At 43.9% G+C, this 23918-nt stretch overlaps 1 long non-coding RNA gene across 1 annotated transcript in view; it reads right to left on the minus strand.

Moving 5' to 3' along the window:
* LOC114233097 (uncharacterized) overlaps positions 1-23918 on the minus strand; it is a 167108-nt gene that overhangs the window by 105867 nt on the left and 37323 nt on the right. The window contains exon 4 of the long non-coding RNA XR_008555140.1: positions 5537-5673. This is a non-coding gene — a long non-coding RNA (uncharacterized LOC114233097). The remainder of the gene's footprint in view (positions 1-5536; positions 5674-23918) is intronic.

A 23918-nucleotide genomic window follows, 5' to 3' on the forward strand; every position in this document is an offset into this window, starting at 1 on the left:
CTAAAATGTCACCCCCTGCCCTGGCATTTCACATATTGTTTACCTGCGTTATCGTTCCTCCTTAGCCCTTACTGCTATCAGCCTTTCAAGTCCATCTCAGAATGTACAAAGAGAAAAGATGCCCAAGATAATGCACAAAAACAAAACACCCCACAGGATTTAGCATTCTAACCTATAACTAATAAGAGAGGATGAAATTCTGGCCGAAGTTAGAGTAAATCTAACAAGAACATAAAAGGAGGTGACAGAAAAGTTACTCATTTAGGTGTACAGGGAAATTTTCTACTAGTATTTGAAGAGTGAGGAGACAGTCCTACATAAAAATACAAACCAGATTCTAGGCAGGCTACTAGGAGTAGCAAAGAGAGACCATAGAGGAGAGGGCATACGTAATCGAGTTCAGCAGTAATACCAGAGTTTAAGTAACAAAATAAACTGGAAATTTCCATGTAAGAATGCAAATACAATCTTGAGGATTTCTAGAGACTTGGTGGACAGTGTCTGACAACTGCAACATGAATATAGAAGGTGTGCTTTTGCAGATTTGCTGGACCTACAGGACATGGCAAGTCTTAAATGCCCAAGAACTCAAGGATGTAAGTCCAAAGGGGACCATTTAGATAAGGGGACCATCTAAAGATAAGAAAAGCCAGTAGTAGCAACATGGCTGGACTGAGCCTGATGCTATCCTATATGGATGTAAGAGAAATTGTTTTCAGTTATCTGGAAATCTGTTGCAAGTCTCATTGTTTTTTCTAAAAATAGAACTTCTCTAAAATTTTTGCACATAAAATTGAGGAAGCTTTAAAGCAACTGCTTAAATTTAGACTTAAATTTGATCAACAAGTAAGGAGTCATCGGGAGCATAGTGATGAGAAAATTTTAGGGAAAAATATCTACGATATCCAAAACTTCCAACAGCCAAACAAGTAAATGTTGAGTTGTGGACTCTGAACTTCAGGAGGGCAAATTAAAATTCTTAGAGAAAAGACCACTGGTCCCAAGATCAGAAGCTGATTCAATAATATTGACTGAGCACACACTATATGCTAGGCACTGTTCTATGGCTAGGGATACAGCATTGAATAAAGCAAAGGTCCTGTCCTTTAGTCAGGGGAGAGAGGAACAAAAAACAAATATACAAATAAATATATAATATAGTGTTAAATAGTGATAAGTGTCATTAAAAAATAGAGCAAGCTCTTTGGAGAAATAGCTGATTCTAGAGTGAGGCCAGGAAATATACATAAGCTTGAAACATTTTTTGGTGTCAGAAAGTAAGGAAGTGCTTAAAAACAAAAGAAAACAAAACAAAAAGCCCACACTCATGGGAGTATGTCAAAGTGACCCAGGAGCAAACTGACAGAGCTCCCAATGGCCAAAACTGGAATAATTTGAGCCATTAAATAAAGTAGTAGTACATTATTACCCAAGGTGAAAAATAAATATCTGTGTGTCCATGTGATGTAAATAAATAAATGAAAATACAAGTCTCCCCTGCAAAAGAATTCCCAATAATTTATGTAGCTAATTCGCCCTGAAGGAGGTGGAATCTAACTCCCATCCCTGAAGTATGAGCTGTGCAAAGTGACTTCCTTCCAGGGGCACCAGGTAGAAGGCCATATAGTGTGCACTCTCAAGCTGGCCTGCCCAAGGTCTCATCCCGGCTCTTCCACATACTAGCTACACGCCCCGACCAGGAAGAACACTGAACTGGTGATCTTTCGGTGCATGGGACGACTGATGCTCAGCCAACTGAACCACACCGGCCAGGGCTGAACTCAGATTTTTTAAAGTAAAAAAAAAAAAAAAGATAAAATGGCGGAGAACTATACCCAAACACTGTACCAATGTCAATTTTCTGATTTTGATATTGTATTATAGTTAAGTAAGATGTCCTCTGGGGGAACCTGGAGGAAGGGTATTTGAGACCATTCTGTACTATCTTCGCAACTTCCCAAAAATCTATCATTATTTCACAATAAAAAGCTTAAGAAAAATGCTTTTGTTTAGGAGAAGAAAGTAGCAGGTATTTTAAAGGTTTTAATTGACTGCAATACTGTGATGTGGTTGACAAACTAATCTGGCTAGGATTGATGCAAAACTCATAGACACAAAGAAGAGATTGACAGTTGCCAGAGGGCAGAGTGTTGGGGGACTGGGTGAAAAGGTGAAGGGGTTAAGAAGTACAAATTGGTAGTTACCAAATAGTCACAGGGATGTCAAGTACAGCATAGGGGATATGGTCAGTAATATTGTAATAACTGTATGGTGCCAGGTGGGTACTAGAAATACCCAGGGGATCATTTTATAAAGTATATGATTGTCTAATCACTATGCTGTATACCTGAAAGAAATACAAAGTCATATTGAATGTAAACTGAAATTTAAAAAAAAAATTTAATTCCAAAGAAGGACTCCAGAAGTACCACTTTAGTTTGTTTACATCAATCTGCATCTGAAATGGCAATTCAACTTCCAGACTGAAACACACTGACAGCTAGACAAAACGCCCAGAATTGGACAGCCCTATCATATAAGATATAGTTGAAGTAAAGATATTTAACCATGTTTCTTTTTTTATATATATATATATTATATTTATTATATATGATTTTTTACAGAGAGGAAGAGAGAGGGATAGAGAGTTAGAAACATCGATGAGAGAGAAACATCGATCAGCTGCCTCTTGCACACCCCCTACTGGGGATGTGCCCGCAATCAAGGTACATGCCCTTGACCGGAATCAAACCTGGGACCCTTGAGTCCGCAGGCCGACGCTTTATCCACTGAGCCAAACCGGTTTCGGCGATATTTAACCATGTTAATTGCAGACTTCCAAGAGACATAGCTGCTGTCTTCTAAAACTTGATAGGCTGTCATTTGGTAATCAAATTCAGGTGTCTTTGACATCTCTTTCTTTAGCTACAATAAACTTACACTTTTTCACAAAGCATGAAGTGTTTTTAAAGAACACAGAGAAACCATTTTAGCTGCATTACAATTTCTCATCTTTTAAAACAACTGAAGCGGAATAAACTTAGAATATCAAAATGTTCTTCCAAATGAATCTTAATTGCTATTTCACTTGTTTGAAACTGTGTCACTTAGTTTAAGGAGCCTCCACTTTATTGCCAGCACCTTCAACCATCTCTTCCTGCAACTATCTCAAGAGCTATTAAGATATAAGACCTGTGACTCATAGTTAGGGACTAAATGTCTCAGCCTTTCAGATGGGAACCAAGAAGTTTTATACTAAATATCTGCCTTGACTATCAAGGAAGGGGGTACACCTTTCCTATTTTTCTTTATCTGTGGATGAAATATAGGATGGATTTCATGCTTCAAGGTTAATGTTGCTATCAATTTATTAATTTACATTATACACTGCAGTGAAGGTTAGACAAAAATTTAAAAAGAAAGAAATTATTTGACACTTGGCTATTATAAAAGGCTACGAAAAGTATGATGATAAAACCCAATGGGAAGAATCTTGCAGACACTCATTTCCATATCCTGATCATGACAGAGGCCTTAATCGAGCAGTCTCACTATTGTGAGCCTATTCTGTTGGCTGATGAATTTTTCTATTTATGACCCAGCAGGGAGCATGGGATGAGTGTGCTGCTTTGGCCAAAAAAGCAAACAAAATGATGAACATCATGAACCAGAAACAAAACAGTGAACATTATTCTTCCTTCAAACACAACAAACTCTTGCTCCACCTGAAAGGAACAGTGTGTGTGGTTCTGGATGCTAGCTGACTAAAAAGACACACCCAGGGACGATAACTCGAGAAAAGAATGAAGCCAGGAAGGGGCTTTGCACACTTAGGATGTGTCAGGTTTTATACTAAAGGGGACTGTGTTAAGGGGGCTTTATTTGCATTATTTCAAATGGGTAACACTCACATCCACCTTATGAAGTGAGGTGATACTACTGTTATTCCCATTTTAAAGCTGGGGAAATTGAGGCTTACAGAGATTAAGAGAGTAGCAAAGTCAACTAGAAAGTGACAGAGGTGGAATTTAAACCCACATCTGTTTTGATTCCAAAGACCATACACTTAACTACCGTGTTCTATTTACTGATTACTGGACATGAAGCATCACTACAGTGTCCATTCTTCCCGTCTTTATCTAGAGAATCACAGGTTCAGAAAATTGAGGAGCTTGCCCAAAGCTAGCTTGTAGCATAACTGGGGCTAGAACCAATTTCGTCTGACTCCTAGGCCAGGTCTTCCGGCTGTGCCATGGATAAAGGATAAAAGCTGAGAGGGGATATCTAAAAATAGATAGAATGGCATAGAACCATACCCACAAATTCTAGAAAATCACAAAGGAAATGGAGAAAGTAAACTTAGAATCTTCCAAAACCCAATAGTGTAAACATACTAGGACCTGAAACCATTCTGGAAGCTTGAGAGTCGCATTTAGAACAAGAGAAGGAAGTGTAATTGTGCACACATGGCAATGAACTCACAGAACTCAATGCCCCTAACAAGCAGTAGAGGCTGAGAATGAGGATCCAAACAAGACATTAGATTGTATTCATTTATTTAACACTAGAGGCCCGATGCATGAAGATTCGTGCAAGAATAGGCCTTCCTTCCCCTGGCTGCTGGCACCGCCTTTGCTCTGGCCAGAGCCGCCTTTCCACCTTCCCATGCTGCCCAGAGGCCCGGAGCTGCTGGAGCAGTGCGGAACGCCTGCGTTGTCACCATGGCGACGATGCAAGCGTCCTGCCCCGCCCCCGGCCACTTGGCGTCTGTGTATGCAAATTAACCTGCCATTTTTGTTGGGTTAATTTGCATACTCACTCCTGATTGGCTGGTGGGCGTCACAAAGGTACGGTCAATTTGCATCTTTCTCTTTTATTAGTGTAGATTCTATATGCTAAATACTGTTTTAGGTGTTTGTTTTGGGTTGAATTATGCCTCCTCCCACCCCACTCCCCATTTTACATGTTGAAGCCCTAACCCCCATACTCTCAGAATATGACTGCATTTGGAGATAGGGCCTTTCATTTAATTAAGTTCAAATGAAACCGTTAGGGTGAGCCCTAGTCCAGTGTGACGGTGTCCTTATAAGAAGAGATTAGAACAAAGAAAAAGACACCAGGGGCATGTGTGCACAGAGGAAAGATCATGTGAGGGCAAAGCACGAGGTGGTCATCTACAAGCCAAGGAGAGAGGCCTGAGGAGAAACCAACTCTGCTGACACCTTGATGTTGGACATCTGCCCTCTAGAACTGGGAAAAATTTATTAAACAATAGAAATTTAAGCCACGCAGCCTGTGGTACTTTGTTACAGCACCCCTAGAAAACCGATGCATTGCTTTAACAATACGCATTCATCAATCCCTATAACAACCTTTGGATGTAGGAACTATTATTATCCCCATACTACAAACGAATAACCTGAGGCTTAGAGGGGTTAAATAACCTCATCAGTGTCACTCACTAGTAAGTGCAGAGCTGGGATAACATCATGAGTGACAGAACTCGAATGGATTATCAAAGGAGCCTGGGACCTACCTCCAACCTTCGCAGGCAGACTTCAAGAAAAACAAACGGCTCACACATCGTGTTGCTTTTGCTTCTGGACCGGGTAGATGGAGTCCACAAGCTGGTGTGAGCATTTGTGTGGGCTTCGAAAATGTTGAGGAAGGCACCTGTGAATAACACACAGTGTAAAATAAAGGTCAGAGCATTGAATTGGGCACCAGAACCCCTGGGCTCAAGTCCAATCCCCAGAGCCCTTCTAATCCCCAGGTATTCTTGAGCAAGTTAAATTCTAAATCCGTTTTCTAATCCGTGAAAAGGGAATACTATCTGCCTACTACCTGTTGCTTTAGTTACAATAGCATTTCATAGCATTCACTGTGCTGTGTTAAAGCTGTCTTTAATGCTTAGCACCGTTTCCTTGCGTGTGATTGGCTCTCAAATAATGCACAAGAAATGACCATGGGGGTTCTCAGCATACCGTGCACATGTAAGGTGCTCTGGTTAACACGGGAAATGACCACTCTTGTTGCACTTCTTTTTCAGCCCTGGGTGGAAGGCTGATGAGTCAAGAAGCAAAGCCATGGGCCCAGGTGGCCCCAAGGAAGGTTGCAGAGGAGAGGGCTATGGTCTGATCCCAATGATAGGGGTTAGGCCCTGACCTGACAGCCTGAATCCTTCACCTTCTCCTCTTCTGTCTGACATGTTCCCATGTCCCCTTGTCTGTAATCTACTGCTTTTGCCCAGAAATCCTTAATATCAGCCAGTCTGTAAAATGAAGAGGGAGGGGCTCTGTAAACTGGAATGGAAGCCTTTCTTTGTGTCCTTCACGAGGGGCAGCCCCAAATCCTGTTCCAGAGAGCCATAATGGGTCCCCAGGAGTCTACCTTGCCTTCCTTGACCCAGGGGAGGAAAGATGTTACACCCAAAATAAACACTCAACAAGCACTTTCTCACTGATTCAGAGGGTGTGGAATGAGCCTCCAGCACTCCAGCCATCCTGCCACAAACAGGAGCAGAGCTCATGCACCCATCTATTCATTTATTTACTCATTAATTCATTCATTCATCAAATATTTATTGAGTGCCTTCTATGTGCAAATCACTGTTCCAGGTGACGACAAAACAGACAAAGATCCCTGCCCTCATGCAGCTTGCATCATTGTTGGGAGAAGGCAATGAGCTAAACAGATATGACTTGTTAGGTGGGATGTGTTGTGGAGAAAAATACACTAAGAAAGGAGATTACAAAATGCTCGGATACCGGCCAAAAGATGAGAGAGTAAAGAGAAGCAAAAAGCAGAGAGAAAAGCAGTTCAGGAAGAAGCCGGGGGGAATGTGCCTGGAACAACCTAGAAACAGAGGCCAGCAAAGCTGGAGCAGAGTTAACAGTGTGAGAGGTCAGGGTTCAAAGGAGGCCTTATCGAAAGGCCCTAAAATTAGATGCCACTTACTTATGGTCGTTACACTAGATGAAAGCATGGAGAGTGAGTATAGGTAGAAGAGAGACAAGGCCCAATGGCCAAGTCCTGGAGCACGCCAACCTGAGACCTCAGAGAAGAGAGGTAAAGGAAGGAGTGGGAGGGAAACCAGGAGGATGTGGGTCCTGCTTTCCCCTCACTGCTCTCTCCAACTCTCGTTTTCTTTTTTGCTCCAGCTCACTTTACCTCTCTCGGCATCACTTTTGGGTAAATAAAGGAGTTTTCTATCAAAGTGCATGAGCCAAAATAGATATTTACCAGGTAAACACTATCCTTTTAATTGGGTGATTCTTCTACAAAGGCACACAGATCGCTGCTCAGTGCATTCGTTGCAATATGTGGATCAGCTGGAATATCCAGTTACCCAGCTCTGTGGATTCCCAGCCTGGCCAGCAGTGTGGAAGGTATTTTCATTATTGTTGCTGTTGTTATTGTTCAGGGACACTTTGGCCCTTGCTGCACCCTCTCTCCTTCCTTCTCCCACTCCCCACCCCCTGATCCAGAGGGCAATGAAAGCTCACATCGTTTCACTTTGGTCCAGCTGCCAGGCTGGGGAACAGATGTAGTATTGTTAACACAAAGAAGAAAACAAACAGCCCCCTCCTCTGGGTTCCTCCACCTCCCCATCCACCCCCACTTCAGTCCCCTGGTGAGAATGGGCAATGTCGGGGAGAGGAGAGGATGGAGCTCCAGTGAGTAATGCCACCCTCCCGAGCCAAGGCTGAGCCCTGACCGGAGGCACACAGAGCGTTCTCCCGGCCCTGTTTACAGCAGACACGGGTTCTGTCAGCTGAGAGGCTGGCTCGTGGTTGGTGACACGAAGATGCTCACACTGAGTGGAACATTGAGAGAAAGAAGACAATGACCCTCTTGTGCATGTGGCCAGAAATGAATCTACCTGCATTTGATGGGCAAAAGCCATCACCAAGAGACAACCCAGAGACAGGAGGGCAAGACTTCTTAGCTGAGGTCTAGCTCTGTGTGCTTGATTATGCCTCTTTTGGAAACTTTGAAGAGCTGGGGACAGGGGTTAATTTCGTTTCTAGAGACCACCAGTTTAGAGTCCTCTGCCTTTCCTCTCACTTCTCCTGCTGACCCTTTCCTTGGGTGGGGGCCTGTGGGAGTGGAAGGGGGTGGAACAAGCCTGAGAAGGGTGGAGTGAAGGCTAGGACTGAACTAGTGCATGGAGATGAGGCCAAGTGAGGGCAAGCAGGGCCTGGTCAGCCCTTCCCTTGAATTTACTAAGTTGCAATGGAAAGATCTTAGGAAGGAGAGAGACATACAGGAGCAGGTACACAGCTCTGTGCGGCTGCTGTAGCAATCCAGGTAGCAGACAGCAAAACCCCTAAGGTGGCATTAGAGTCGGCTCAATTGTTGTCAATGAGGCAACATCAACAGGGCTCAGGAACCAATTAGGCCTCGCGAGAGGCAACGAAGGAAGACCAGGGCCACAGTAAGAACTTAGTGGTTCTAATCCCTGAAAAAGGTTACGCCACCCACCCTTCTGTATACATCATTCAAAATAAAGGTAATATCTAGCCATAAAACAAGTATAAGGAATTCCCAAAAGTTTCTGTTATTCTAGGATGGCTGCTTTGATATATTTTTAAGCACTAAATGTTTCCAAAATGATTTTTTGGCTCTCTAATTTATTTTTATTTTTAAATTTTTTTGGTGTTTCCAGCAGGTGCCCTTTTGTGCTTATTGGACAGTCCTACAATGGGAAAGAGTTGTGAAATTCATGTGTGGGCCACTAGGTGATAGCACGCCTCTCACAAAGAACAGGGATGCAGGAAGAGGAGCAGCAGGAGGCGATCGGAAGGTGATGAGCTCAGCCTTGGACGAGACTGAGAGTTTGAAGCATCAATGGAGACAGACACTGCCAGAAGGCAGCTGATTAGATGAGTCTGGAGCGGAGATGGCAGACCTAGGCATCATCAGCACTCATGGGACGAGGGGCAGGGGAGGGGCAGGGGAGAGCATAAGGTCATCCAGGGTGAATCTGTGGAGGGGAGGGGAGAGGGCCCAGAGTGAAACCTGCAGAAAATTGGCATATGAGGGATTGGTCAGGAAAAGAAACCTGTTGAGGAGGGTCCAGAAAAACAGGAAAATTCAGGCGAGAGCAGAGCCCCAAAGACTAAGGAACAAAGGAGGACATAATGAACAGTGTGAAATGCTCTAGACTACTTCAAGCCAGGTAAGAGGATGTGCAGGGCTGGTTAGCACCACTGCATGCAACATCAGAGAGGTCACTGGTGGCCTTACTATTGTGAGTGAATTCTGGGGAGTAGTATATGTGGAAGGATGAGTGACCAAATAGAGGCAATGAGTTTACACTGCTGGTGATAGCTCTAGCAAGGAAGGCTGAGGGAGCATTTCATGTCAAGATGATAGGAGCGTTTCATGTCCGACCACTGGACTAAAGCAAAGGTGAGGCTGCCCATTAATGAGAGCGTCCATTCTTCAGCCCCCAGAATTCTCTATTAGCTGACGCACAGGGAAGACTTCATTTATACTTTATAAATGCTTGGCCTTTGGGAGGCACTCGTGTTTATGACTAAACCCCAGAACAATCTAAGTCATGAATTACTCCGTGCTAGGGAAATCAGTAGAATTACATTGTTGAGCAAAGGTTCTTAGACTTGGTCTTGACAAGGAGGAAGAATAAGAATAGGTGGTGGATGAACAAATGAATGGAAAGATCAAAGAATGAAAAGCATAACCCTTGGATTCAGGGATGGACTTGATGCATGTGAGTAGCAGGCCACGGCTGGAATTGAGGGAGCACAGATCTGGCATCTTCATTAAAAATCTGAAAACTTCTGGTTGAGACAGACTTCTAATAACAGCATTAATCATATAGTAATATTGCAAGAAGCTGCTCCCTTTTAAATAGAAAGTTCATATAACATTAGGATTTTGTATCTATACAATAGTCCCATTCTTGCTTGGCACAATTGTATCGATTCTGTGGGTAGTCATAATATCCAAGTAATCTTTCCTTTTATCTTTTCCAGCTGGTTGTTTGTGTCTATCCCCAAAGAGGGTGTGCTCTTCAGACTCAATGAGTTGAATTTTTAATCTTTCACCCAGCTCCAAGTTTCAGACAGCACCTGAAATGACCTCAAAGAGGCAATCACTTATCAATCCCTTTGATGCTTTTTAAAGTTCAAGAATGTAACAACAACAAAAAGCCATTATAAACAAAGAGAAAAACATTGAACTTTTACCATACTAATTCAATGACCCCTGTTTCGATGACCTGGCCATTGCATTACATTTCCTGTCTTCTAAATATGACCAGCCATGTATGTAAAAGCCCACTTGCCACCTGACGACCCCCTAAAATGTGGTCCACCAGTTGCCAAACCTCACTCTTAAATAAGAATGGACAACTAGGAAACATCAGATAGTTAAGAAAACCCACCAACATGAAATATGGAGATAATAAGAAACAGTAAAAAACAACAACCTAGAGGAAGCAGAGGCAATTCAGAAAGCAGAAAACAACCATGAGTAGATAATTAGTATCATTAGTATCTTCAGAGAGATAGGGGAAAGATTATATCCATGAAAATATAGTAAAATGCAACAACAACAACAAAAGGAACCATGAGAATAAGAAAAAGTGCTTTATTGTAAAAGTTTATTGTAAAAATACAATAAACTCAGTGGGAGATATAAAAAATTCAGTTGAAGGGATCTCCCAATAGGTACCAAAAAATGTGCGAAGTGATGGATAAGAAGATTTTAAAAGTCAGAGAATCAATGTAGGGTGTTATTTTTCTGATGGATAATACTTACAAAAAAAGAAAAAGAAAATGGAAAACTGATAGGGAAGGCATTTTCAAAAAAAGAATAATACAAGAAATTAAAGAACACAAAGCTGCAGACAAAAGCCCATCAGTTGCACAATATAATGAATTAAAAAAGACTCACACTAAAGTATGTAATCATGGAAATTTAACATCCTAGGGGTAAACAAAGGCTTCTAGGAGGGAAAATACATTGCTGGCAAAGAAACGAAGAGTAGAAATGAGCAGTAGATTTCCCAACATCAGCTCTAGAAACTAGTAGACCAAAAAAAATTTTTTTGAAGCAAAATTATTTCCATGTATTCCCAACAAAAGATCTCCCTTAAATATGAGCTTAGAATATTGACATTTTATGTAAGATTTCAAAATACTTAATGCCTATGTACTCTTTCTCAGAAATTCTTAGAGAATACGCCCCAACAAAATGAGGTATAAATCAAGAAAGGGGAAGGCATGAGATCCAGGAAATAGGAGATGCAACAGAAGAGAAAGAGGAAGGAAATTCCTGGATGACTGTGAAGGGAGGTCCCCTGCCCTGTGGATAGGTTTGCAGCTGGTCAGGAGAGCAAGCCAAAGAGGTGCTGGAGGACAGAGACGCCTGGAGGAGGGTCTCCAGAAAAGGGATACCTAGCAGGCTTCATGAGGAATGTGAAATTACCTCCATCCCCCACACAGCTGGTTTGACCACATGAAAAATTTATACAGTGAGGATGTTAATTAACATAGGGGAATTTAGCCATAGATACAAAGGTAATTGACAAAAGAAGAGCAGGAGGAGGGAGAGGAGGAGGAGGAGGAGGAAGAAGCAGGCAATCATGAGCCACCCGAAAAAAACAAAAGGTTGAAATGATATCCACCACTTGGCTCAGCATGAACAATCTTGCAGTGGTCATAAGAATCTAAACACTGATGATTGTTTTTAATTCTCTGTTGAAGGAATTGAAAGCATGAGAGAAAGAAAGGAGGATATAAGAGATCTTAAACCTCATCAAAGGTAAAAGTAATGTCAAATTATTAATCTAGTGACAGCAGTAAGAGAGCATATTATTTAAAAACTAGAGGCCCGGTGCATAAAATTCATGCACGGGGGGGGGGGAGAAGGGGGGAGAGGTGTGTGTCCCTCAGGCCAGCCTGCACCCTCTCCAATCTGGGACCCCTTGAGGGATGTCCAACTGCCTGTTTAGGCCTGATCCCTAAACAGGCAGTCGGACATCCCTCTCACAATCCAGGATTGCTGGCTCCCAACCGCTCACCTGCCTGCCTGCCTGATTGCCTTTAACTGCTTCTGCCTGCCAGCCTGATCACCCCCTAACCACTCCCCTGCCAGCCTGATCGACACCTAACTGCTCCCCTGCCGGCCCAATTGCCCCAACTGCCCTCCCCTGCCGACCTGGTCACCCCTAACTTTCCTCCCCTGCAGGCCTGATTGCCCCCAACTGTCCTCCCTTTCAGGCCTGGTCCCTCCCAACTGCCCTCCCCTGCTGGCCTGATTGCCCACAACTGCCCTCCCCTGCCGGCCATCTTGTGGTGGCCATCTTGTGTCCACATGGGGTGGCCATCTTGTGTGTTGGAGTGATGGTCAATTTGCATATTACCTCTTTATTATATAGGATATGGAAGTACATATCACCAGAAAGAGCTGAAAGACTGATGCAATTGCCCCTGGGGAGCAGGATGTGGGAGAGGTGGGGAGGTGGGGAGGTGGGCAGGAGGCTACAGATTGCTGGGTTGACAAGTGTTTTCAGCACACTTGACTTGTTTCACGAGAGCCTATGTCACTTTGACTAAAATTTAAATTAATTTACTATCAGAAATAAATAGTAGCCCCCAAACAATCTAAGAATAAATATGCCTACCAAGGTGAATACTTTGGAAAAATAGCAACTCACTTGGATGCATCATTTGTGCGTCTGACATTTTATTAAGCAGTTACCAACCTAGAGTTCCAGCTCCCTTCTGCACAGTCACCTGTGCACACAAACACTTGCCCATGTGCTCAGGCAACAGCTGCTTCTGCCAGTACATGTTTCAGGATAAAGGACAATAACTGAGTTAGACAAAAATAGGTGTCTGTGTGAGATGGGGATATTTTTACCCTCATCTTTAAGCCTACTATGTAAACATCTACTATGACAAAGTCTAAATTTTGGACAATGTTGAAACTAACAACTAGTTCTCATGCTCATTTAGAGAGGTCTAGACAAAGCTATAGAAAAACAGAATGAAATTTGCCAAGTTGCTGAGATTTACAGTATATCCTCCCAGCAAAAAACTATCAGCTAGTTAGTCTGAATAAAACATCCTACCCAGAGGCACTGGAATGCTTCATCCTGAAAGGTAAGTGGTAGAAAGGACCTAAAAAATCATCCAATCAAACTATCTCACAAGACCCAGAGAGGCAAGGAGACTTGTCCAAAGCTACCCAACTCACCTCATCAGAACCAGATCTAGAATCCTGAATGGGACTCTATACTGGTGACCTCAGAGTTGAATCTGTAGCCTTCAGGTCAAAACAGATGTAGATGTTATAGTGAGGTCTGAACACAGGGGTAAGTCTGAAACTTGTGATTCCTTCCACCACTCCAGACTGACTCACAAAGCAACAATGAAAGGGGAGCTGTGAAATCCAACAAGTCAGAGTCTTACTCTGTCTGAGCTGCCAACCTTAAGGGTTTAGACAGTCCATGCATTCAACAGTGACTTACTGAGCAGTCACTGTGTCCTGAGGGACTTCCAAGCAGAGGTGTCTAGTGGACAGGTGGGTACTGGGGTCTGGGAAGAGAGATTTCAGTCATCGACATATAAGTGGTGTTCGCTGTCATACTGAGGAATGAGATTGCCCACAGAGAATGAGTACACTGAGAAGATACCCATGGCAAAGTCCTAAGGAAAGCCAGCCTTGGGACAAGAAAAAGAGAAGACAAGGGCCTCCTGGAGCCTATACCTGTCTCTGAATAACTATCTTGAACTGAGGTATGAGATTCTCATTGCTTATTTCCTCTCAAGTGTTACACATGTGTTACAGCATGTGTGGCCAACGCTTGAAGTGATAGAAGGAAGGCAGAGTGAGAATTTAAGGGTGAGCAAAGACATTTGAAGTTCATCCTGGAGAAGCTGGTGCGGCTGTTTCTGGACTTCCTGCAGAAAAGTAGGCTGCTGCCCACTCTGCCCCCACCCTAGCACTGTTGCCACTAGCACAGGTGCTGGCGGAACCTGGGGAGAACAGGTGTTTCCTGGAAGGGTCAGTAGAAGGTCACCCACCCCTCTGCTAAGTGGACTTAGTCCAGATCAGAGCCTGCGCTGCTCAGAGCCATGTGGTATAAAGGTTGGGAAAACATGCACTTTCTCTGTGCTGAGGGCAAAGACCAAGGAGACTGGGATATGACCAGAAAGATTATCATATGCTAAAAACAAAGGAAAAGGGGCAATGGCATCTACTTCTTGCCCAGTTAAGTGAATTTCTCAAAGAAATGTCATTTTGGGAGGGAGAGGGAAGAAATTCAAAGTAGGAAAGTGTTGAGCTGGCCTAGAAGGAGTGCTGCCTATAAGCTTTTGATTGGCCCAATATCCAGAAAGTTTTATAAGCAAGGAGCTCCTGGCCTCTTCCCCTCCCCACAGGCCTAATTACACTAGGCCCTCCTTAGAGGCCCTTCCAGGCTGGGATGAGAGAGAGCTAGAAAACATGCAGTGAAGAAAGAGCCCAGGCTTTGGAGCTAGGCAGATTGTTCAACTCTGACTTTAATCATTATTATTGAGTGACCTTCTGAGAGTATATAAAGTCAATGAGTCTCAGTTTCTTCATCTATAAAATGGGGATGATACATACCTCAAAGGACTGAACAAGATAGTATTTATAAAAAGGTACCAATAGGTATTTATAAAAAGGTACCAATAGGTAACAAGCAAGTGCTCCCTCGCCTTCTACTTCCTCCTGCTCATCTTACCCTTGAGAGCCACCCTGGAGTGAGTAAAATAACACTTTGTCTTGGCTTTCTCCAACTCCTTGCAAATGAGATACATTGTCCAAAATGACCATGTCCTCATAATTTCCTCTGGACCATCAATAGGTGGGATTCTATCATTATGTCACCAGGCTACTGCACCCTAGACATTGCATGTTCATGGTCTTCTGTTATTCCTAAATCCCCAAGATGGTTCAAGTGCCTCAGTTAAAGACAACATGTTCCATCCCCTCTTTGCCCCATCCCCTCATCACCCTCCTCCCCCCCGCCCTGGCCCCCCCAAACACACATATATACTGTATGATTAAGCAGCTGCTACTGATCAGCATTGATGAGAATTCCCTCTTTCACTTTTGTGACTCATCAGCCATGGGTACTGTCTTATCTGATCTCTCTGGGACTTTTTCCCCTGAAGTTCATGCCCTCAAGCACCTCAGGCAACCTGGATAAATTTAGCTCTTCTCAGAAACCTTTGTTGACTTTGTTCCCTGACAGTTAAAGGTTTGGCTGCTCCCCAGAAAGAGTTTTGGGCTGGTTCCCCTCACTTGGAGGTCTCATCTGGTTCTGGTGACTGCTGTGCCACTTGCATAATTGGTCGTTTGAGTCACCACATGCCATGGTATTTACTTTGAGAATCAACGGGTTTGTAGCTCTTGGAAGCTGAAATCCTTCGTTCTAGCTTCTGACCCTTTGAAACTCCTTCCCTATTTTTTCCTTCTGCTGAACAGCCTGTGATTGCACATAGTGATCGTGGTCACTTCCCCTTAGGACTAAGAAGGAAATTACCTGACAGTGACTGATAAGGCTTCTTAACTCTCTTCTCCAGGAATAGAGCCTCAGATTCCACTACCAGGATCCAGCACAGTGAAGCACACTTAGAAGATGCTCATTTCACATTTGCTCACTTGACTTGTCCTAACTAAACATGAGAGGCTAGAGTTAGACCCCCTTGCTCAGTACCTAAATGAAAGAGAAATGCACACAAAGTTTATTGTGTGCTTAGACATGCTCATTTTCAAGGATCCCAAATAAGTCTCGTGGATCATGCTGAGCCTGTTATCATTTTAATGATTATTTAGTGTTCCTTCATATAGACTATAGATAAATCAACCAATCAGCAAGCATTTATCAACCACCAACTTTGTGCAACTAGCTATGGGCATTTCAGAAGTGATGACAAAGGGAAGATAAGTGACCTAGGAACAAGAGCATTTTAGGTAACGTGGGCAAAACATGAAAAAAATCCAACAAGGCCTCTGCCCTCCTGGAGTTCACAGACTCTGTGGGCATACAAAACTGACCCAATAACATGAGATAAGAACCAGGGCCAAATGAGAAAGACAAGGGAACATTCTGGACAGGCTATATGGAGGAGGACCTTGTGTTGACCTTGAAGGACGGGAAAGATTGAATTGATACAGAGGAAAGGGAAGGAGTCAGGGGAAAAGGAGAGCGTGAACATAGGACACATAGACCAGAGGAGAGAACTAGCACAGTTGTATATATACATGTGTGACTGGGGGGGAGGACGGGGGAGAGGATCTATAAACAGCTAATCTTACTCCAGTGAAAGTATGCGTAAGTGGAGGAGGGAACAAGCTGAGGATAGGCCTTGAAGGTGAGGCTCAATCAACAACCCAGCTACAGACATCCCCTACCCCCTAAGAGCACAAGCAGACTCCTGTTGGGAAGGGGAGACTTTGTCTTTGTTCCTTAACTACTAGAACATAACTACTAGGTATGTTCTTATTCTAGTCCCATATTCACCTCCACCCCAATTTAGCTTCCCTTGCTTCATGGAAGATCAGTTTAAAAAGTGTCTGTAATCTACTCCAGGTCTGTGAGACTGTTTATGCATATGCCCCTCTGTGAGGGTCTCTAGCAGTGTCTGCAGCACAGACACTTGTGTGAGGACTCTACCTCGTGGTGGTAGTCAGGGCCACCAAAGGCTATAGTTCAAAAGGCAGTGAGATGAATGAACAACTATGCTCTGAGTAGATAAGAAGCCCACACACCTGATTGGCCATTGTCCTGGCATGTGAGTGGGACCAATGGCCCAGGGCTCACTGTTACCATCCTGGCTGATCTACAGAGAAGAAAGTCAGGTCTATTTTAAGAATCTGTTTGATTGGTCACATAGAGCAATTGCTACTCAAAACAGGTATTTACCAAGAAAATAAAACTCCCTGAAAAACAAAAGGTTACTATTCCCAGTAACTCTTTAAACCAAAGCAAACATTCAGGCAGGCCATGTTTGCTCTGCACAGTTCTTGCTTTTTGCCCTTGGTCACCTGATTCCCAAAGTTCCTGGTTAATTTCTTCCTCAGGATGAAGCTGACAAAGAGCAGCTGGAACTATCAAAGGACAAGCATCTCTAGAGGCAAGGGGGTTAAGGGCGCACAGCAGTTCTCTTGTTAGATAATGAGACTGTCTGTGTTTTGTTTTTGTATTTGACTTTCCCCCCTCCCCACCCCAGGAAAGTCAAGGAGCTTGACCAGGCAAAACCCAAAAGATTCTGGAAGGTTTAAGACCCTTTAACAGGAAAGTGTCCTCTCCACTTAGATGTGAGGATTTTGTATTCGGGGATGGGACCACATCGAATGGGGTCTATAGAGAAACTGCTCAAACTAGAGGTCCAAACCATTAAGGCAACTCCAACAGCTTTAAAAATCAACATCAGAGAGACTTCAAATGTGCTGACTATGGTGTCTGTGCAGTGGTGGGACTTACAGTGACAACAGTGTGACTCCAGCTTCTCCGTGGATCTCCCCAAGCCTTCTTTACCTCTCACCTTCTAAGACATACTACCACACTGAGCCATATCAAGTTCGGAAACCTTTTTGTAACCTGAAATTTATACTCTTGCTTAGGGCACAGTGTGATACATATATCCAACAGAGAAAATAATATAAGGCAATATATAAATACTAACGAATAAGTGGTATTTTTGAAAAAATGCAGGGTGTGGATGGGGACAGATCAGTGTGGCCTAGAGTGCACAAAGTGGAAAAGACATTGCCTATAATGGAAATGGAAGTTCCTAGCCTGCTTTCCAGCGATTGCCATAATGTGGCTTCAACCTGCCTCTTACAGCCCTACCTCCCAGGACTCTTCCTCTGTAATCAAACCAATCTGAACCCCTACGCTCACTTTGCTTCATGGCTGGTTTGTTTTTGGGGGTGAGGGGTTGGGAGGTTGTTTGTTTGTTTGTTTGTTTGTTTGTTTTTACCGCTTAGCACAGTTCTTCCTTTCCTCTCTGCTTGTCCAAACGCTAACCAAGTTCAAGGTCTGGTGCACATTTCTCCTGATCCTTGACACTTTTCCAACCCCTCCCCCAGCCCTCAGTGACCTCCCTTTGCTCTGTGTCCAGCAGCATTTCACGTGTAGCACTCACTATCTGGATGTTCATGCATTCGTCAGTTGAGGACGGCCTTTCAATGGCTCTGGGCTTGTTATCTCAGACCAGTGGTCGGCAAACTCATTAGTCAACAGAGCCAAATATCAACAGTACAACGATTGAAATTTCTTTTGAGAGCCAAATTTTTTAAACTTAAACTTCTTCTAACGCCACTTCTTCAAAATAGACTCGCCCAGGCCATGGTATTTTGTGGAAGAGCCACACTCAAGAGGCCAAAGAGCCGCATGTGGCTCGCGAGCTGCAGTTTGCCGACCACGGTCTCAGATTATTACCTAACCTGCAAATTACCTACTTTCCCTTCAAAGTCCAAGACCCCCATCTCCCTCTCCTTCATCCAGAATGACATATTAGCCTCAACAGTGCTATTTGTCCTTGGGGCCCCTATTTTTATGGAGCCTCCATATGTAGATATGTAATCAATTTGGTTATTTTCTCCTGTTAATCTGTCTCATGTTAATTTAATAAGACTAACCAGAAGAACTTAAAAGGGTAGAAGGAAAATTATTTTTCTTCCCTTACTATGACTCCCTTGTTTTCTAAATGCCTGAGCCTGATAGTTAGCCTTTTGGGTAATCATCCCTGCTTCTGTCCCTTCACCTTTACCCTCAGTTTTTCTCTCACTTCTTTCCTACTCCCAGTGGTCTCAGTTCCTGCATAGTCCACCTGCTAAACCTCAAAGCTGACAAACTTGGCCCCCAATGCCTTTTTCTAAGAACTCTCCCTTGCAGCTTGTGTCTAGTTTCTTTGAGGTGGTCTCACAGCTGCTGTTGGCTGTACTTCCCACCTACACTCCACCCTTCTGTCTTGTGCTAGCCCCAAATAACCCAAAATAATGTCAAGAACTGTGCCTTTGAGGTACTATACACACAGGCTCTGACCATGGCCTTCGGAGTTGTGCTGACCACCATCTCTACAGAAAGGGAGCATCAGTTCTAGAATACATACCAGATTAAGGGCAACCCAGCAAACCAGAAAAATCAACTGTGATGTCGGAGAATCATATCGGTACTCCCAGGAACATAGATAAAACTCCCTTGTCTGATCCAACTTTATTTTGGCAGAGTTCATGTTGAGTCATTTTTCTTGCTTGAGCATCAAAACATACACCCACATAGTTCTGAGCCCTGATCCCAGCTGTCAGGTGACTGGTTCACACTCCATTCCCGAGTAAGTTCTCTGGTCAAGGGGACTTTAAGTGGGGAATAAACAATCCCCCTATAGCCACCTTTATTCCCAGCCTTCCACCCCAACCCAAGCCCACAAATACCACCTGGAGAGCCTGTCCCTCACAGAGAGGGGTGTTTGATCCACCTACCTTCCTGATAAACTTTCAGACAGAAGTCAGGGGTGGGGCTGGGGGGAGAGGAGGATAGTGTTGAGTAGGGTTGTTAATGTCATCATTTCCAATTCAAAACTAATTCCTGGATAAATACACTGTCTTAGTCTTGGAAGGCAAATATCTATTCATTAAATATCAATAATGGATTTGGAAGATGTTTTAAATGGACCAATTCTTAAAAAAAAATGCTAGTAGATGAATGGATAAAAAAGCTGTAGTACATTTATATCATGGAATACTATGCATCAGTAAAAAAGAAGGATCTTCAACCCTTTGAGACAGCATACAGGGACCTGGAAAGTATTAGGCTAAGCAAAATAAGCCAGTCAGAGTAAGACAAGTATCACAAGATCTCACTCATATGTGGAGTCTAATGAACAAAATAAAGCTGATGAGCAAAATAGATCAGAAACATAGAAGCATAGAACAGACTGCAGAATCTCAGAGGGAAGGTGGGAAAGGGTGTGTGAGTAGTAAGAGCTCAACCAAAGAAGTTATATGCATATATGCATAATCCATGGACACAGAGAATAGGGTGGTAAAGGCCTAGGGCAGGGGATAGAGGTGAGCTAGAAGGGTCAATGGGGGGAGGGGGGAGACAGGTATGGACATACTTCCAACAATAAAGATTTAATTTTTAAAAAACCACCATAGATTAGCTTTGCCTGTTTTTGAACTTGATAACAATTGAATCATGTGGTATATATATAAAAAAAGAATGTGAATAGGGGAAAATAAAAGCAGGCTATCAATTGGTAGATACCATGTATTACAGGCAGAAATAGAGACAAAGGTAAGCATTGAACAGGGAGCAAAAACAAATACATCAAAATGCCAACTTTTTCCACCATGAGCATATGTGACTCTAGTAACGGTAAATAAATGTTTTGTTTTTCAAGCATAGATTGCCTTGCCCTAACTCTGTCTCATTAAAAAGCCCGGATGAAAGCCGAGTGACCTGAGTGTAAAGACCTGCAGATCTTCCCACCTGTGGCCTGGCCCTCCTTTCTGTTGTCCAGCACTGTGTCCGGCGAAGGCCATTACCTTTATCTGAGGGCAAGAGTGAGTTGAAAGCCACACAGCAGAGATAGCTCAGGCACAGAGGTCTGGAGGAATCAAACTCAAAGGTCATTTTAGAGGCCACCAATGACTCCACAGCTGCACCCCCAACCCACCCCCAAAACTTGCTCCAAAAAGATTCATTAGCAAAATGGGAAAGGGAGGAGATCAGGAGTAGGAAAGGAATGAGGCAAAGGAGCCAAGAGGGGGATTTCTAATAAAGAACTGAAACTACCCTGTTCAGGAGCTGGCAGACTGCCCAGGACCTCTGAGGGTTGGGAAGAGAAGGGCTGGGAGAAAACCAGGGAGAAGAGGCAAGGTTCAAGTCAGCTCAGGACACCCCCACCTCCTCCCTCTGGCTCCAGCCTAGTCTACTCATTGCCAGATCTTTTAAATTCCCTTTTGTGTTCTGTTATCTCTCTTAACCAACCTCTAGCTCCCACACATCTCCCCACCCCCAACTTGATTCTATCATCCTGGAACAATCTGAACTTGTTTCTCCAGGGCCTATAGCTCCTGCTGCAGGTGGTAACAGTCCCACCCCAGTTCTTACAGAGGGAACTAGATTGATAGGTCAGGGAGGAAGTAGAGGGTGCCTGGGGGTGGAGGAGAAAAGCTTGGAGGAGACTTCACTTGGAGGAGACATGCAGAAGTGTAAAGAGGGCTTCTGAGAATGCCTAGCCCCAAGTTACTCTCATCCCCATTATACTATTACTGTGGTCTGACTGCGGGGCTGCCCTTAGGGTTGAGTTCAAAGTAGGAGGAAGCAGAGGGGAGGAAAGAGCAAGCACATAAGTGTGTGTGTGGGGGGGGGGGGGGGGGGGGGAGGGTGGGCGGTGGGAGGGTGGGCGGTGATTCCTACAGGGAGAATTACCCACCTCCACATTCACCTGGCAGGGCCCTGTGGAAGTGGCAATAGGATCTGTCCTTTAGATACTAATATATTGCTTGACAGTAGTTTAACATGCCCACCTAAGAAGTATGTGTGCATGTGTTTTGTTGGATTGAATTGTGACCAGTGTCCCCAGGATTAATCAGATAAACCCAGCTAATGAGTTCCCTAAGAGTTTTCACTCTTCCCTAACTTGAAGTTTTAATCCTCTTCTGTCTCTAGGAGAAAGAAAGAAAGAAAGAAAGAAAGAAAGAAAGAAAGAAAGAAAGAAAGAAAGAAAGAAAGAAAGAAAGAAAGAAAGAAAGAAAGAAAGAAGGAAAGGAAAGAAAGGAAAGAAAGAAAGGAAAGAAAGAAAGAAAGAAAGAAAGAAAGAAAGAAAGAAAGAAAGAAAGAAAGAAAGAAAGAAAGAAAAAACAAAAAACACACACCATTAGGGCTTTCCCAATCCCCACAGTTATTTCCCTGCTCCACCCCACTTTAGCCCTCCAAATTCTCCATTTCCTCCCACCATACAAGTAGAAAGGCGTGGTTTTCAGGTGGGCTGGTGAATGAGGAGACTTTCCTGTCAGTTCTTTGGCTCACATGACACAGGAGAGTCACAACTACGACTGACTGAGACCAGGTTCCAGCAACCTTCTGCCTTGTTTACTGACTTATTGCTTGTGTCAAGATAGTTCTGGGAAAATTGCTGTCACCTCCGAGGCCCAAGGCAAGATCTCCGGCTGCTGAAACTGCCACCATCCTGGATTACCCCTCTTTCCCTAATCCCAGTCTCCCATCCTTGGCTCCCTCCTAGGAACTGGATGGCTCAGGGGACTTCTGTTGATGTTATCTCCTAATTTGAACAAGGAAATGAAGAGCAGTTGACAACTGTAGAAGCCATTTGTTTTCAGTAAATTTCAAAGGGAAAGTGGAAGCAAATAAACAACCATTCAGTAAAAAAGCATTGGATGCACAATGAACAAAGTTGTGGTGATCCAGATTTGTCCTGACCAATAGAAATATAATGTGAGCCATGTATGTAATCTAAAAGTTCTAGTACCCATGTTAAAAAAAGTTATTTTTAAAATGTGATATTAATTTTTATAACACATTTTATTTAACCAAATACATCCAAAACATTATCATTTCAACATGTAAGCAGTATGAATTTATGAATATCATATATGTATACTAAATCTTCAAAATCTGATGTGTATCTTATACTTAAAGCACATCTCAATTCAGACAAGCTTCATTTCAGGTTCTCAACAGCCATATGTGGATCTAGTGGCTACCATACTGGACAGCACAGATCTAGATAGAAATAAATGCCTCGTCATCATACTATCAGGAGAGTTACAAAATAAGTAAAGAGATGAATAAAGAAGATGATTCTAGATTATGATAAATGCTAGAAGTGAAATACAGTGATGAGACAGCAACTGAGGGGTAGGGATGTGGAGTGTTACTACTTTAGATGAGAAAATCATGTGGGGCCTCTCACAGGAGAAGCACTGGAGTGGGTACCTACAATATGAAAATGGATCAGGTAGGTGAAGAAGTAGGATAGAGACTTCCAGGCAATCAGAAGAGCAGAGGCCCTGAGGCATCCAAATGCTTGGCTGAGAATGTTCTCCTGTGTGATTGGAGAACAGTGCCCATAGAGGGGAGTGAAATGAGAAGACACTGAAGAAATGAACAGGAACCATAGCACTTAGGACTTGTAGGCCTTGGAAAAGAGCTCCATGTAATTCTAGGAAGAAGGGGATCTGGTGAAGGCATCCTATATAATAAAGAGGTAATATGCAAATTAACCCTCACACCTTCACAAGATGGCTGCCTACGACCAGGCCAGCAGGGGAGTTAGTGAGGGATGACCAAACGACTGAATAAGCAGGCTGCATGGGGCAACCAGGCCGGCAGGGAGGTTAGTGAAGGATGACCAAACAACTGAACAGCAGGCTACGTGGGGCGACCAGGCCAGCGGGGTGGCCGTGAGGGGTGACCAGGCTGGCAGGGGGGGCAGTTGGGGGTGACCAGGCCAGCAGGGGGGGCAGTTGGGGATGACCAGGCTGGCAGAGAGGGGCAGTTGGGGGCAACCAGGCCGGCAGGAGGGGCAGTAAGAGGCAATCAGGCTAGTGGGGGGGGGGGCAGTTAGGGGCGACCAGCTTGGTGGGGGTTGGAGGGTGCAGTTGGGGGCGACCAGGCTGGAAGGGGGAAGCAGTTAAGGGTGACCAAGCCAGCAGAGGGGGGCAGTTGGGGGCGACCAGGCAGGCAGGCAGGTGAGCGATTAGGAGCCAGTGATCCAGGATTGTGAGAGGGATGTCCGACTGCTGGTTTAGGCCAGATCGGGCCTAAACTGGCAGTTAGACATCCCCCGAGGGGTCCCGGATTGGAGAGGGTGCAGGCTGGGCTGAGGGAGACCCCCCCCCCCCCCATGCACGAATTTCATGCACTGGGGCTCTAG

The sequence above is a fragment of the Eptesicus fuscus genome, chromosome 22 (assembly GCF_027574615.1).
Source record: "Eptesicus fuscus isolate TK198812 chromosome 22, DD_ASM_mEF_20220401, whole genome shotgun sequence".
Taxonomy (NCBI): domain Eukaryota; kingdom Metazoa; phylum Chordata; class Mammalia; order Chiroptera; family Vespertilionidae; genus Eptesicus; species Eptesicus fuscus.